Source organism: Thamnophis sirtalis, unplaced genomic scaffold, assembly GCF_051295495.1.
Source record: "Thamnophis sirtalis isolate CommonGarterSnake01/CBP01778 unplaced genomic scaffold, rThaSir2_p1.2 scaffold_1, whole genome shotgun sequence".
Classification (NCBI taxonomy): Eukaryota; Metazoa; Chordata; class Lepidosauria; order Squamata; family Natricidae; genus Thamnophis; species Thamnophis sirtalis.
Window position 1 is genome coordinate 127381657 of NW_028261381.1, and position 16322 is coordinate 127397978.

General features: G+C 40.3%; 1 long non-coding RNA gene across 1 annotated transcript in view; it reads left to right on the forward strand.

The window, feature by feature from the left end:
* The window catches only part of LOC148049728 (uncharacterized), a 34595-nt gene extending 34275 nt beyond the window's left edge, over nt 1-320 (forward strand). The window contains exon 2 of the long non-coding RNA XR_015698203.1: nt 102-320. This is a non-coding gene — a long non-coding RNA (uncharacterized LOC148049728). The remainder of the gene's footprint in view (nt 1-101) is intronic.
* The last annotated feature ends 16002 nt before the right edge of the window (nt 321-16322 follow it).

A 16322-nucleotide genomic window follows, 5' to 3' on the forward strand; every position in this document is an offset into this window, starting at 1 on the left:
GCTCTCTATTATTTCATTATGCTGTTTCATTAGTGTAATAGTTGGGAGGGGGAATAGAAAGGAGTAGAATTGTGGAATGTGTTGTTGTCATTCCTTTCTAGAAATCAAGGTCATCTTTTGTCTCCGCACCTCTGCATCTGACCGGAACTAGCTGGGTGGAGATGCCAGCGTGGCTGAAGAAGATTGGACCATGTGATGGGTTTATGGGTAGGGGATAAGATCATGAACTTTCAACTGGGTGGAATTCCAGGAAGTTTTAGATTTGGGATTCCACAGTTTGTTGCCAACATGTCTGTCTTATTAAATTGGAATTTTAAGGATAGCTCTGCCTTGGACTCTGATTTAATTCTGCATGATATTTGGAACGCTGACAACACCTGTGTGCCTGTACCCATAATGAAATGCACATGCGACACAAACACACCCTGTGCACCCAGCGCCGTGCACGTGCCTTGCCCCCCTCACCATGTTTTGGCTTCCAGGTTAGTGTAGGAGCCTTTCGAGGGCAAAATGGGGCATGGGGGGGGCTAACGAGGCACCCCTGCGCCCCAATTTGGATTCCAGGTTGGTGCAGGAGGCTTTCCAGGCCACCCTATTTTGGTCCTGGAAAGCCTCCTGCACCAACCTAGAAGCCAAAATGGGGCATGGGGGCAATGCATGAGCCCCCAAAATGCAATGCAAGCAGCCCCGTGCATGTGTCCCACCCAGCGGTGGGATATGACTTGTATGCCACAATATGGGCATACCAATGCCTGCTGGGAGCACCAGGTACCATTCCGGTACAGTGCCCTGGAGGGCCCACCCGCCCGCTCTCCTTACCTCTATTTGAGCCAACCAGGGCATTTGCGCATATGCACAGGGCGTACAGCGCCTGTGTGATGCTTTGTCGAGCAGCTGGAGTATCGTTGGTGGGTACAGAGTCCCTAGGGAGTGGGTGGCATACAAATGTCAATAAACTTCCAAACTAAACTACACACGTGCATGCTGTGCGCGTGCACGTTGTGGACGCCCAGTCCCGTTGCAGCATACCGGTTGCAACGGGAGCTGGAACCCACCACTGGCCCTGCCTCCCAAGCATGCACAGCAGAGACCCAAAGACCAGCTGGCCAGCAGGAGGCGTGTGCACATGCACCATGGAGTTGGGCTGGGGTGATGGCTGGCATGCCTGCAGAGCGGGTTCTGCTTGCCTCCTGTGGCACATGTGCCATAGATTCACTATTGCGGCCATATAATGTACATTAAAAATGTAGGATTGACAATTGTACATAAAAATTCAGTATCTTCTAAGAATCTGAAGTACCCTTTCAGTGGTCTTGCTGTGCACTGAACAAATTTTAACAATATGAAGGATTAAATTGGTCTGGAATTTCTTGCCTGAAATTTCTTATCTTATACGGAAAGGCTCCTGAATCTGTTGTATTTAGGGGCACTGCCAAGTGCCTTTTTGGGGGTAACTTTTGTATCCCATGGCATAATTTGCATATTTGTATACGCACCTATGCATGTGTATTAAAATATGCTCATCATTTCTATTAACGTCCTAATTTCTATTTAATATTCCTCACTATGGAACAAGCTGCCTTCTCATTTAATTTCCCTCGAACACCATTGCTCATCCTGAATCCTGCTGTTTATTCACTTGTGTGGCCTCAAATGTCCCAGTACATCAATTAACTACTGTTATCTAAAGATAGATATGTTAAATAGCCTGCCCTTTCACATAAATGAATGCATCAGAACATCAAGCATATTCCGCTGCTTCACAATTAGCCGAAATGGAAATGGGAAGTAAGACAGGAAGACTTTATTAAGCTTTTTCCTGGATTAACTGGCAGGACCAGACACAGAATTCAGACTATGTGTAAGAACACAGGAAAAGCCTTGTGTCAGGAAGCAGTGGCCACATTATCCCCAGGAAAGCCCAATGCAGTCCCACATCTTCTCTTTTTGATATAGTTAGCACAATTTGTACCATGTTGATTAAGAACTGCAGAAATTGTAAAGTTTCACACTTGGAGAGGATCAGTGGTAAAATTCAATTTTTTGCAACTACCGGTTCTGTGGGCGTGGCTTGGTAGGTGTGGCAGGGGAAGGATACTGCAAAATCTCCATCCCTACCCCACTCCAGGAGGAAGGATATTGCAAAATCCTCATTCCCTCTCCAGTCTGGGGCCATCCAGAGGTGGTATTTGCCAGTTCTCCAAACTACTCAAAATTTCAGAATCTGCTGTATTTCACCCCTGGAGAGGATCAGATTGGCTACCATGCTGAATCTGGTATAGGAGGGGTATATAATAGGGCCATGTTCTTTTTTGAAGCCATCTAAGTTCAATGCCCTCACAGGAAATGCTGGGAGATGGTGTCCAAACACATCTGGAGAGCATTATCTTGATCAAAAGCCCTCTTCTTGAGAACTGTGAGGTATTTATTGTAACAGCAATCACCCATTCATGAGAAGGAATTTCTCTGGAACCATCTGCAAGTTTTGTTTGAGCTTCTTCACATGCTCCAGTCCTGAACCTCTCAGTGTTTCTCAGATGCTTTCTGCTCAGTTGCTGGATACCTTCTAGGAACACTTTACCTTTGCTGATACTTGGTAAGAGCTTGCTGCATTTGGAATGTTATAGTCAAATGGATTCTTCTATATTGTGATTACTGTATCTAGTCTTTATTCTCTAATATATATTGCTGCAATTTGTTGTGTAAAGTAGGGATGCTCTGCTGATAGTTTTCCAGTTGTAATAATGCTGGAAGAAGACAATCTGTGACCGTGAATATTTGATCACGCTGTATTGTAGGAGATTTGTATGATGGGATAAAGAAATTAATTCCTATTTCATAATCTGAAGCAAAATATCCTTCTCTATGATGACTTCTTATCCCAAGTTTATGCGGGTGTGAAGCATTCAAGAGAACAAAAAATAAAACACAGAATCAGTAGAATTACTGGTATCCCACAAGCGATTATCACAGTTTGATGAAATACTGAATATAAAACAAAGAAAAGGCCAAGATATACATGATGTTGATATCACAATTGAAAAGTCCTGCTACAAAGTCTCTTACCCAACACCATGGAAGAGAGCTGAAATGTATGGAGAGAGTATGGGAATATTTAAGAATTTGGGACTTTAAATACCCTTACATTGAGTTTGAAAAATAAGAATCCAACCAGAATGATCTTATTTGTTTAATTATTTACTTATTTTATAAAATTATCTTTATATACTGATCTTCCTGGGGGCAGGTCTAGAGCAATGTACGAGAGAAAAACTTGACAGAAAAATAAATCTGATTTCACATACTGCAGCATTAAATCACTTATTAATACTAAAGTTTTGCAAACCTAGCAGAGCAGTTTGGTCCTGGGAGGCAGATATATCCAAATGAAGAATATTGTTAACTCAATTATTTCTTCGAACTACTGCAGTTGGAATGGTTAGAGTTAGTGAGATTACATTGGGGTGCTCCAACAATTTCTCATTATCAATACCATCAAATGCTATTAAGAAATTGAGGAGAATCAGCAGTGGACCACCCCCCATTTTCCTCTCACGAAAGACAATCATTAGTTCTGTATCCGTTGGAAGAAATATCCTTCAGGGTTCACTTCCAAGTAGGGAAAAAGACACTGGATCCATGGAAGTTGCTTGGAAAGAAGGTTTATTGATGATGGACAGGACCACATGGTTTGAGGTCCTGGGGGAAAAGAGAAGAGATGCTGAGAGTGCCCTGGTTTTATGCCCTCTCTGGGCTTTTGAATTTGAGCTTGTATTCTGATTGGTTGTCAGACTCAACCAAGCCTGGGCAACTCTGTAGGTTGCCCAGGCTTGGTTGAGCCTTGCTGGATGATGTAATCTTCCCAGGTGCCATGTGGTGAGATGGGTAGAGGGCTAATCCTATCATGTCCTGAGGGCCATGTCTTAAACCCATCATCCTGGAGCTTAAGGGGGGGGGGGGAGCTGCAAGAGGCTGCTTTGTTTTTAAAACAAGTTTCTCCTTTTCTCATCCAAGGAAACATAATATTCTGCCTTTTTAATATTTCCTAAAATATTTCATTCTTATAGGAGAGGGGTGGGTGGTAACTTCCTACGTATCCAAGCCTATTACTAGAAATACATTTAAGTAATTGGCTCATCCAAATCTTAATTAATTATACCCCTCCTGAAACATATCCTTTCCCTTACAAAAACATTTCAGGAAACTGAATCGAGCTGGAATCAATGGTGTCTTAATTGCCTGCAATTAATAAATACAATTAACACCTGGCACTGAAGCATGTAAAAAAATAATACTTCCAAATCAACATTCTCCAAACCAGCACCATCTGGGTTATTGGATCCCAACTCCTATAATTTTCAGTTAGCACAATTTGTACCATGTTGACTGAGAGCTGCAGAAATTGTAAACTAACCACTTGGAGCGCACCAGATTGGAGTAGGCTGATCTAAATATAGAGCACTGGTGGAATGTCTGAGGCAAGGCCTTGGGTAATGAATGGAGACCAGAGTTATATCCTTCCCTTCTTGTGAGGACTGGAAAATAAGGTCTGGACTTTGGGGTAAAGAATGTGTCACTGACCCAGTAGATTAGGAAGTGAAACTTATAACCCCATCATTTGTTCTTCTCCTCAAAGACACATCAGTCTAAATATGAAATCACATTTGGATTGGTCAGAGTTAAAACAGGAACTGCACTAAAATCATTTTTAAAAAAGAATTTAATAAAGTTTCAAAAATAAAAGGTTAAAATATAAAGTTGCAACAAAAAGGGGGAAAGTAGAGGAAGGGGATACCAGGGAACGTTTTAAAAAATGACACTTAGAACACCATCAAAGATAACGTAGGAAAAATTACAGGAAGTAACATTATTTCCAACTCTTCAATACAGATTCAGTTATAAGATAAAGCACATTTTTGTTTTATTTTAACAAAAAAAACAAAAAATATGAAACACACACACATATATACATCAAACAGTTAAATAATATATAATATATTTTCTTAGACTAAATAAAACATATAATCATAAATGAATCATAACTCCACAAATACTATAATCAAATATCCATAATAAAAAAATCTGATATTTTAAATTTAAATAAATACTTAAAAATCTAAAATAAATGTATATCTAATAAACTCCAACAGGACAAAGCATTTCTATAACCAAAGTATATCTAATCAATTATCAAATCCCAAAGTCAAAACTTCATTTTTATCTTTATAAAGCAAAAAGTCCAAATGTGGTTTCCATACAAAAAGAAAAGTAGTCAATTCTTTATCTTTAGTCAAGGCGATCAGTTTTGTCATCTCGTCCAGTTCCATTAACTCCATAATCCATTTTTCCTATGTGGGAATTCATATTTCCTTCCACCTCAGTGAATGTAGAGCAGCAGTTATCATATAAGTACAAAGCCCCATACTTTCTTTGAGTCTGCTTATCCATCCAACATAAAAGGAAAAATTTTGGTTTCAATTGTACATCAATTTTAAGAATATTCTGCATCAAACACCCCTCCCCCATCACCATCTGATGACAATATTTCTTAGCACTTTTATAATTTTACATAAATGATAAAAAGTGTCCTTACATTGGTTACATTTTCAACATTGACAGTATATTAGGCATTACGGTAAATTCAAACCGTGCATCATTTTATAACCTTCTAAAATGTTAATGCCCAAAAGTCATTCAATTACCTATTTAGGTTATATTTTAGGAATATAATCCATCATTCTCCTAATATGTTCTGTTTACAGAATCAAAATGTAGTAAAACCAACTTGTAATTGATATAAAACCTAAATTGTAAAACGGTCAAACTTAAAGTAACCCCATTCAATAACAATCTCTAGCACTTAAGAACCCTTCATATACAATAGCAGAGTTGGAAGGGACCTTGGAGGTCTTCTAGTCCAACCCCCTGCCTAGGCAGGAAACCTTATACCGTTTCAGACAGATGGCTATCCAACATCTTCTAAAGACTTGCAGTGTTGGGGCATTCACAACTTCTGGAGGCAAGCTGTTCCACTGGTTAATTGTTCTAACTGTCAGGAAATTTCTCCTCAGTTCTAAGTTGCTTCTCTCCTTGATTAGTTTCCACCCATTTTAAAGATCTATATGTAGGTCTGTGGTAAAGGAGAGGACAAGGATTTAAACCACAGATCAGGAATAATGTAAGGTTAAGTGCAAAATAATGTAAGGTTGTTCAGAATAATTAGAGAATAGTAATCTCAAAGGAAGCTCTACACTAAGAGAATTCTTGGTAAAATGAAGACAAAACCCACAATTGCTGCCCGTTTGTCTGGTCTGTTTTGTTTAAATATACACTTAGATCAGTGATGGCTAACCTTTTTATTGTTGGGTGGCAAAAATGCGACGTTGCGCATGCAATAGTGCTCGTTGGCGCCCATAATGCAAAGCACACCTCCACGTGTGCATGGGTGCACAACCCCCACGCTCCCCTCCACACGCACCGCACTACTCGCCTTCAAGCTGAGCTTGGTATTTCCCCCGGGGGCCCAGGCCGTTTTCATCCCCGCAAGCTCCAGGAAAGCCTCCGGAGCCTGGGGAGGGCGAAAAATGGGCCCAACCAAAAGTTTGGAAACGCATGCCAGCAGATACGGCTCTGTGTGCCATGCATCACGGACTTAGATTATGCTTGAACTTGCTTATTTGTAAATACAGTAACTATTTAACTTTGAGACTGATTTTTTAAAGTCTTCCTACACCACCACGTTTTTTTCTTCATTGTTTTCCCTGCATGCAACTTTTCAGTGTCCTGAAGTATCTTATACCTCGATCTTGAAATCACTTTTATATGTAGATTGCTTGAGAGGAATTCAATTCACAAACCAGAACTTGCTACACTCTTTGAACCCAAAATCTATCTAAGCATCTCAAAGGGGCCTGGATAAACACAAGTCTATCCATCTTCCATCACTTTGCTTACTGAACGAACTTATGATTCTACTATGGAGTAAAAGAAAAAACTAGCAAATTCAACTTGGCCGCCAAAACATGCTAATTTACAGGACCATTTTCACAATTCTCCATTATAAGACGGGGGTGGGGTGGGTGTTCAGCTTTCATCTCTCCTTTCTCCCATTTTTAACCTTTAAATGCTTCATTGTCACTATTTCTTGTTCCTTTTTTGCATCAGACATTTATCCTATGTTTATCCAGCAACTTGCTTTTATTTATTTTTTGAAAGCTGCAGCATACTTGATAAATGCAGGAATTCTCCTTTTTGGAAATCACCAAAACTAATTTTTTACATAGGAGAAAAAATTTAGGAGAAGTTACAAAAGGAAAATTATGAATGAGAGGATGACTTGAAAAAGCTGTGTGTGCTTTATTAGTTTCATTGCCTGACTAAGCTGATGAGTCAGTGTGTGGAAAGCAGTGCAGATAGAACTGAGCTGGGACAATTTGATGGCACAGTGGATGGATACCCCATTCACTATGGACAAAAAAAGTACTCACTATGGGGGAAAACAGGCATTCTCATTTCATTCTGATAATGTTATTTGTCCGAGAACCCAATGATACAAGTATGTTCCTTTTCATAGGTACAAAAGAAAACAAACATCACTCCCAAAATTGTCATCAAGGGGAAGATAAAGTAGCAGCAACTAACACTTAAATGTGAATTGGCCATGCAGGAATGATTGGAGGAAATAGTATGTTTACCAAGATGACGATATTTTGGTAGTGAGATAAACACAGAACTAGAAAACAAAAAAACACATACACACATTTACACATGCAAAGAGAGAGGGAGAAATAAAGAGAGGGAGGGAGGGAGATAGAACCACAGGAAAGTATCAGTGGGAAAAATGTTAAACAATACAGTAAATGATAAATTTCTCCAACAAAAGTAAGGAGGAAACTAGTTATTCTTACATTTAGTATGTTTCCACTTCCCAGAAACTAATAGTGACAACTTGTGTAACAAAGTAAATAACAGGATAATAGAATGACTTTAAAACACTTAAAAGGTTTATTTCTCTCTCTACTCCAGTGAATCTGACTTCATTGCTTCTGCTTTGTTTGTTTCAATAATCAAAGCTGTCTAGGCTTTGTCTCAGCAGAAGGAAGGGTCTGATTGATCTTGTCTGGGAATAGAAGCTACACAAAATTGGGAGCCACTAAAAATGTTCTGAACTATAGACTAACAGTGGAAATAAAAAATAAACAAAAACAGACATATACTTGTTAAAACTGGTGGGATGTCTTCACAGAGTCACCAGGGGTTGGATTTGTCTTAAGACGGCCTTTACTTACATCTTTAATTTTGGTGAGACTTGAGAAAACTCCTCTACAGTCAAGGAACAATTATTCTCTACAACTTTATAGGCCTTTCAATATTACCATTTATACTACAGTGTAGGGCAGTCTAAAGCATTTCACCCCTGAAGAAAGGGAAAACAACCTCTCATGCTAATGAAAGTGGTATTTTGGTTTTACTTCAAATGTTGGTGTGTCCTTTACTACAATGGGGGGAGGGGCATATTTGAATGAATGGTTCATAGCTCTATATTTTGGTAACTTGTAGTTTAACTTTTTATATTTTAACTGTATGTAAATATGTAACTGTAAGCTGCCCAGAGTTACCCTATGGTAAGATGCACAGTGTTAGATCGGGTAATGGAAAGGCACGCACAGGCTAACGGTAACAACAGCTCTTTATTAACGCAAAAGCAACTATGTACAATACAGCGAAGGTTGAGTCTGACAGCAGCCCTTTTATAGGGAACTGTCAGACCCTTTGACCAATGAGATTAAACCTCTGTTCCCGCTGGAACAGAGGACCTTGGTGGAAACCATTATAGCTGAAGCTAGTATCTAACACATGGCCAATACATTTTATAAATAAATAAAATAGTTGCTCTTATATCTCTAATATATGCCAGAAGAATTGGGCCTTCTTACTTATTTGATGGCTGACTGTTACACTGAGCATGAATGTGCAGGTATCCTTGTAAGAAGAACCAATGAAGTTTTATGTCGTTATTTTAGAAAGCAACAATCAAATTTCAGTACCGTAAAGCTAACAAGGGATTTATTTATTACATTTTAATCCTATTTTTCTCTAATTAGACCAGCAACAACAAGCAAGTAGAGATGTACAGTATTTAAAAGAGAGGAAAGAGATTCTCAAAGAGCAAACTTTAATTACTCTTACTGTAAAACCTCAAATGGAAATTTGTTGTTTCTCAGTTTCCTCTTGGTGTAAATTATTCAATGGAACAAACTGCTACATTCATGTACATAATTTTAAAGACATAGACCTAGGATGACACAGCCACATCACGTCTATCATGCTCAATGATCCATCCGAGTTCCATATATGTCTATGTGTCCTGTTGCAGTTAATTAATCAGCACTTCGAATGCGGAATTTTTTTTGGGTTGTCATTGTGCACCCTAACTTCATTGTTCTTCTACTGGATTTTCGGACATGGACGTCCTCTCATTCTTAATGGTAGTTTCTACTTTTATTTTTTTCTTGCAGAGAATTTACAAATTCTTCATGTGGAATACATTGCATGCTTTCCCTCATCTGGAAACCTGGATTTGGCTGTTTTAGGTTATTGAGAATAATTAGCATCCCAGTAAAAAAAAAAAAAGTAGCTTTCATGCTTGGCTTCTGTCCATTAACATAATGTAAATAGTCCTCTTGGGCCCACTAACTCTTTTTCATGACAAGCCCCCAATCTAATAAGGCATAATAATAAGGCCTGTATTCTCCATCAAAAGAGAAACTCTATTGACCCAAGGAGCAAAATCAGTTATTATCAAGCCTGATTATTATGTCAAACCAAGATCAAATACTAATACTTCTTTTCCAAGCGGCTCAAGAACAGGTCCAAGAATAGCTCTCTAAATATACAGGTCTTGGATTCCTGATACCAGATTAAATCTACAGTTTCTTTTAATTTAGCAAGGCCCTACAGGGCTGGACAGCTGCCATTCGATCTGTCAAGACAAGAACTATTTTGGGAATTTTTATGATGGAATAATATTTTTTGGATAAACAGACGGAAAGCTTTTAAACAGGGACCTTCACCTCTCAGCTTCTGGTTCACCTCCCTCACCACTGAAAAAGCCACAGTGGCTGCACTGTCCACCTCAAATAATTCTCCTACAACTCTAGTGGGGATAAAGTAAACAGCTGCTTTTTTGCTCTCTTTTTATTAACAGTTCACACAAACAGACACACTAGGAAGAAAAAGTAGCTTTCTGTTCAAAGGACAGGACAAACTATTTACCTCAGGGTTTAACCAGGGCTATCACCAGGGGTGTATAAGATGCTACTCACAATCACCTGACTGAAGCCCCATACCTTTTTAAATGTGCCTTGCATTGCAATTAGTTTTAAACAAAATCACAATCCTGTAGGGACAGAGAGGTGAGTAGTTTTGTATTTTCAAAAGGCAGGTGTGATAGATAAAAGAGAGACAACTGTGTGTACAACGCAACAGTCTACAACAGTGATGGCAAACCTTTTCGGCATCAAGTGCCCAAACCGGAACACGCGTGCATGTGTGTGCAGGTGTCAGAGCACTGGAAACCCAAAGACGAGGTGTCCAGCACGTGCATCCGTTTTGGGGGTGTTTTTCCGGTGCTCCGGCACCCGCAAAGACCAGCTGGCCGGCCCGCACACCGGAAACCAGAAGAGCAGCTGCTGATGGTACTCATGCCCAGAGAGGGTTCTGCATGCGTGCCACCTCTGGCACACCTTTTCCCACCTCAGGGAAAAGGGCGGCCTACAAATGCTAATAATAATAAACCACACATGCCGTAGGTTTGCCATCACGGGTCTACAACAACTTGAGGACCTTTGCTTTGCAACTGTTTGTATGGCACAAGGAATTCTGTGTGTATTTTTTGTACAGGTTTTGTATGATCAAGAGAAGCCAGAAGCAGGCAACAAGATGATTCTTCCCAACTCTTATGAAACCCCAAGGTTTCTTGTATATCTTGTATATCATGGCATGCATGTACCAGTACTAACTTGAATTTGTTGAAATGCTGATGTTCTATTTTTGACTATTCTTTTACATTTATATTTTAAAACTAAGCTTATTGACATATTATTGTTTTCTATTGACCCTGGATGCTTTAGAGAATTTTGTTCTGATAGCTCAGCCAGTGATGTCAGTGGCAAGTGTTAAACGAAAAAATGAACAAATGTCAAAGAAATGACCCAATTACTTGATGGCCCATTTTTAAAACATCTAAATTTAACTTTTAGTTTTCGCAAGCTAGATAGCACATTTCTATATTTAAGCATTATAACTTTACAAGTGCCATATTCCCACACATACTGCTCCCTGAATACTAAAATTTGGGAAATATGAAGATGCTTTTCAAATATATAGTTTTGAAATGCAGTTAATTTTATCCTGCCATTCTTATATGCTAAGAAATAGAACCCTACAAACTTCAAAAATGATTCAGAATGATCAGATCTAACACAGGGAGGATACCTTTCTGCTATTCATTGAAGCAGCCATATAAAACTGAAAAAAGGTACAGCTGCGGTAAAGGGGTGGTTTAAAATGTGACTCTTAAAGCATTTTTAACTAAGAAAGAAACTTGGTTGCTTGAATGCACAGCATTGTTCCCCTGCTAGTTTTGGCACTTAACATTTTGGGGACAGACCAAAAGGGGCAGTAATAATGCAATTTGGGAGGACTTATATACTTATAGCTAGGCCCAAGCTGTTCTATTTTTTCCTCCTTAGTTGGATCATACCTTGAGGACTTAAGATTTTAATTTTCAAAATTTCAAAATGGTAAAAAAAAAACTCTGACAACATTCTAGGAGCCCTAAAAATGTGTTTTCGTTGCAGACTTTAACCTCCTGTCAATCTTGCATTATTTACGACTTTGTGATCGATTTCCGTGGAAATAATGGGAATAGCTTCGCAAACATTTTATTATAGGACCAGACAGAGAGATGTTTCTAAAGTACCCCGTCCTCAAACATTCTTTAATATTGCACTGCAAGGAATACTTAAGACTCATGTTGATTTTTAAAAAGTGGGACGATGGCAAGGTGCGCATAGCTGTGTAATCAAAGGAACTGACTCTGGAAAGAATGGTAATAAAGAGGCTTGGACAGAGGTGAATGTTTACGCCTGTGATGGTGAACCTGTCGCACGTGTGCCAGAGGTGGCACGCAGCACTGTCTCTGATGGCACGTGAGCTGTTGCCTCAGTTCAGCTGTGCCGCGCATGTGCGCACGCCTCTCACCAGCCAGCTGGCCTTTGGGTCTCTGCCATGCATGCATGGGGGAAGGGATGGGTGCAGGGGGCCATGTGTGCAAGCGTGGGGACGGGGCACATGCAGGGGGGGGCGGTCGTGTGTATATGTGGGTGTGTGGGTGTCCATGCGCAGGAGAGAATGCATTCCATTTTGGAGGATTGGGTACATGCCCACGTTGGGAACTCGGTCTGGAAAAGGTTAGCAATCACTCATTTATGCAATACTGTTCAATCTCTCTCTGTTTTCTGGTGTTTAAATCTCTCTTTACCCCCAATGCCTTAGTACTTGTCAATGAATCACTCCGAATAATTATACACTATCCAGGGGATCTGTGTCTTTACCTGAATGAGCAGCAGGAACCAGGCTTTAGAGGATAATAGGGGCCCTGACATCAGAAAACAGGGAGTTATGTGGTAATGGTGAGGGAATTTGCTTACAAAAACAGTAGCCTCGGCTAACAAGTCTGCTTTGTGTTAGTTGGAAGGGCAGGCTCCAGTCTTTACCGATTTGTCACCTCTCCAGACTGGTTGAAAGAGAAAAAGTCTTTTTATTGAAGGTTGAAAAGAAAACCAAACCTCTCACTGAACATTGTCCTGGGCAGCATTAACTATTTACTAAGCTGCAGATAGCCTGAAGAGGATGTTGTAGGAAATAAATACTGCATATGTTGGTTGAAGATGTGACTCTGAATGTCTGCATAAATGTATGTGCACTTATTAACCGTGACTTGTCAAGTTTTTCCTAGATGATTTTTATGATTAAAAATCCACCTAATAACTGTCCTTATGACACTAAGTGATATTAAGTGTTGGCCAATTTTGTGGCCAAACCAGGTTCTAGAGTTTGGTAAGCAACTGTCTTTCAGGCTGGTCTACTTTCCAGGTTGACCCTTATTAACAGACTGCTCTGAAGGATTCATACTCCTTAAATTCTCGTTATTGGTACAAAAGTTCTCTAGCAAAAGAAAAGATAGTAATATCTCTCCTAAAGTGATCCTATCTTCTAAGTCCCTACTGTATATCACATTACTCAGGGTTTTGAAAGGGTACCTATTTCAGTCAAACTACATATTTTATCTGCAAATGTTTTTCTCCAATTATTTTTTTCTTTCAGAAATTAAGCAGACTTCAACTTTTCAATAGAGGCAAATGCCCTTTGTGGATGGGGAGCTGGTACTAATTCTACTGTTTTTCAGTTTCAGACAGAAATCTTTCCTCCATCAAAGTTTCATCCATATCAGTTTTTTAATCAGTTCTTTTTTATCTATAGTCTTTGATTGTATTCAGATTATTTTGATTTATTTGGTTCTATTTGGATTGTTATTGTTGTTATTCTTATTAGCTAATTTGGTGTACTGATTAAGGCACCAGACTATGAATTTTAGTCACACCTTAGGAACGAAGGCAAGGGGATGATCTTGACCTAGGAAGATCTCAGGCAATGGCAAACCACTTATGTAAATCTTATGTAAGAGGGCTGAAAGCCCTATGAAGCGGTATATAAGTCTAACTGCTATTGCTATTGCTAAATCTTGCCAAGAAAACTGCAGGGACTATTAACAGGCTGTCACCAGGAGTCAAGATTGACTTGAAAGTACCAAGAAAAAAAATGGTGTACTATAAGTCATTTGAAATTGTTAAGAGCACTGCTGAAAAAATTAAAGTAAAAAAATAATAAGTAATTATTCATTCAGGAACTAATCAAGGAGACAAGCAACCTAAGGAGCAATTTCCTGACAGAACAATTAATCAGTGGAACAATTTGCCTCCAGAAGTTGTGGATGCTCCAACACTGGACATTTCTAAGAAGGGATTGGACAACCATTTGTCTGAAATGCTATAGGGCTTCCTGCCTGAGCAAAGGATTGGACAAGAAGACCTCCAAGATCCCTTCCAACTCTGCTATTTTGTTATTCTGTTAATTTGTAGTCCTTCAAATTCTAAATATTCCCGATAAGCTTGATGATATCTAATTCATTGTATTTTCTTATGACTTAGCTGTTTCCTAAAAGAAATTTAACAATCAAAATAGTAAAAAGCTCTATTTGGACTCATTTAAGTATTGTCCTATCCTTTGAGTTTAATGAATTTTATCAGATCATTTGATGAAGTTTCACATGCAGGGTAAATATATACTCCCATACCTAATTCAGTAGGAAGGAATTTCAGCTTTGAGAAGTGTAGTTTACAGCGAGAATAGCAAAAATTTGGTGAACAGTTCAGGATCAAAACTTCAAATCTGAGCTACCACACCCTCTTCAAAAATCTTGTGGCACATTTGAATCCAATAAAATGATTATCGGGTAAAGGATTGCCGATAGCTTTTTAAAAGTGCATTAAGTGTTGAGACACACCACTTAATGGCACTTAAGAAAAAAGTTTCTATCTACAATCGTTTACGCGATAATCGGTATGTTGAGGTTCAAATGTACAATACTTTTTAATATTTCAAAGTGTATTCAGTCAGCAGCATTCCGGTGCTGATGCCGTTCAAATGGATGCGTTTCCCATCCTCCCCAGCCGATACAGATATATTGGGTGGGGATAAAGGGAAATGCAATCCAATAGCTCGCGGCTATTGAGGCAATTCCCAAGCAGCGGACAAAGCAGCGGGTTGGGCCCAGGTACCGCCGTCCAAAATGGCATGTTGGTGTAGGACTCCTCACCGGCTCCTACTCTTTTAAGGGTTCCTTTCTCCCTGCCTTTCCTCCAAAAGTAAGTCGCGACACAAGTTCCAAGTTTGGATAAACAACCTCACTTTTTAATATTCTTTGTTCCGGACCTTGTGAGCACCCTCCAACGTTTTCTAAAGGCAGCCGCTCCGCTTTCTCCGCTCTTGGAGACCTTAATCGGACGGCCTCCTTTCTTGGCGCTGCTGCTTGTGCTCCGCAGACACGCGGGGATCATACAGCTCCGCATTTTCTGCCTCCCCACCACGTGGGCACTTTCCGCCCGCCAGTTCTGCAAAGACCTTTTCTGCCAGGGAAATAGCAGCGCCCTTCGCACCGGCTCCCGGTTGAGAACCAGGAGGAGGAGAGGGGAGGTGATCCTGGCAGACCCAGCTCGGCTGTAGCAGAATATCCCAGCCACCAGCTCATAACGGCCCTTTCCCGCTTCCCGGCCTGCCTGCTTGTTCTCTCCCTGCCTCCTTCCGATCTCGGAAGAAATCCCGCCTGCTGGCTTGCTCCAACACTTCTGTTGTGATGCTGTTTTCCCCCGTCGCTATGGGCCGGGATTTCCAGCAGAGAAAGGCGGAGGGAGAGCGACGAGTACGTGGGGGGGGGGGAGTGTAAACCAAGGCCTCCGACGGTGATAGGGGGAGGATCAGGGGACTCGAGAGGGACGAGAAGCTTCTTTACTTTGCAAATAAGGGGAAGGGCTGCTGGGGACGGAAGTGGAGGACGCGCGGGTCGCACCTCTCCCTCCGTGCGGGGGTACGTGCCATTTCCGTCCCGATTCCTGTGTGTTTGGAAGAAGTCGGTGCCTGCCTGTTGGAAATTATAATCTCCCGAAGCCTCTTAAAAAGCAAGAGCCAAACTTGTCCGGCCATCGCAGTCCTAAAACAGATCAAAGCAATTTACAGGATTCCTCGTTAGAGGTTTACTCAGATTCAAAACACTCTTTCGTGTAATAATGGGAGAGGTTCTTCCTTTTACTATAGGCCATTTTTCCTGTTTTCCGAGCGTCTCTTCCAACCCAAATAAATAAAATATACCAAGCTTTTGCTGGATTCATTTCCCATTATCCCCCATCGTCATGGCCATTGTTAAATCGGCTGGGATTGTCCAGTTGAGGAAAGTCTTCAGTAATCAGATCTTATGCTTTATGCCATAGTGCTTTGCGACATCACAGTATGGTTTCTGGTAATGAATTCTTCCCTTCTGATTCAATAAAACACTTTCAGGTACAGCAGACGTCTTTAAACAGTGCCAAAGTAAGACATGATAAAATCATTTCAGAGCGTAACATACTTTTATTTGTTCAGTTTAATGTGGGCACATATAAGGTAGTAAGGGAGACACGGTGGTTCAGTGTCTAAGATGCTGA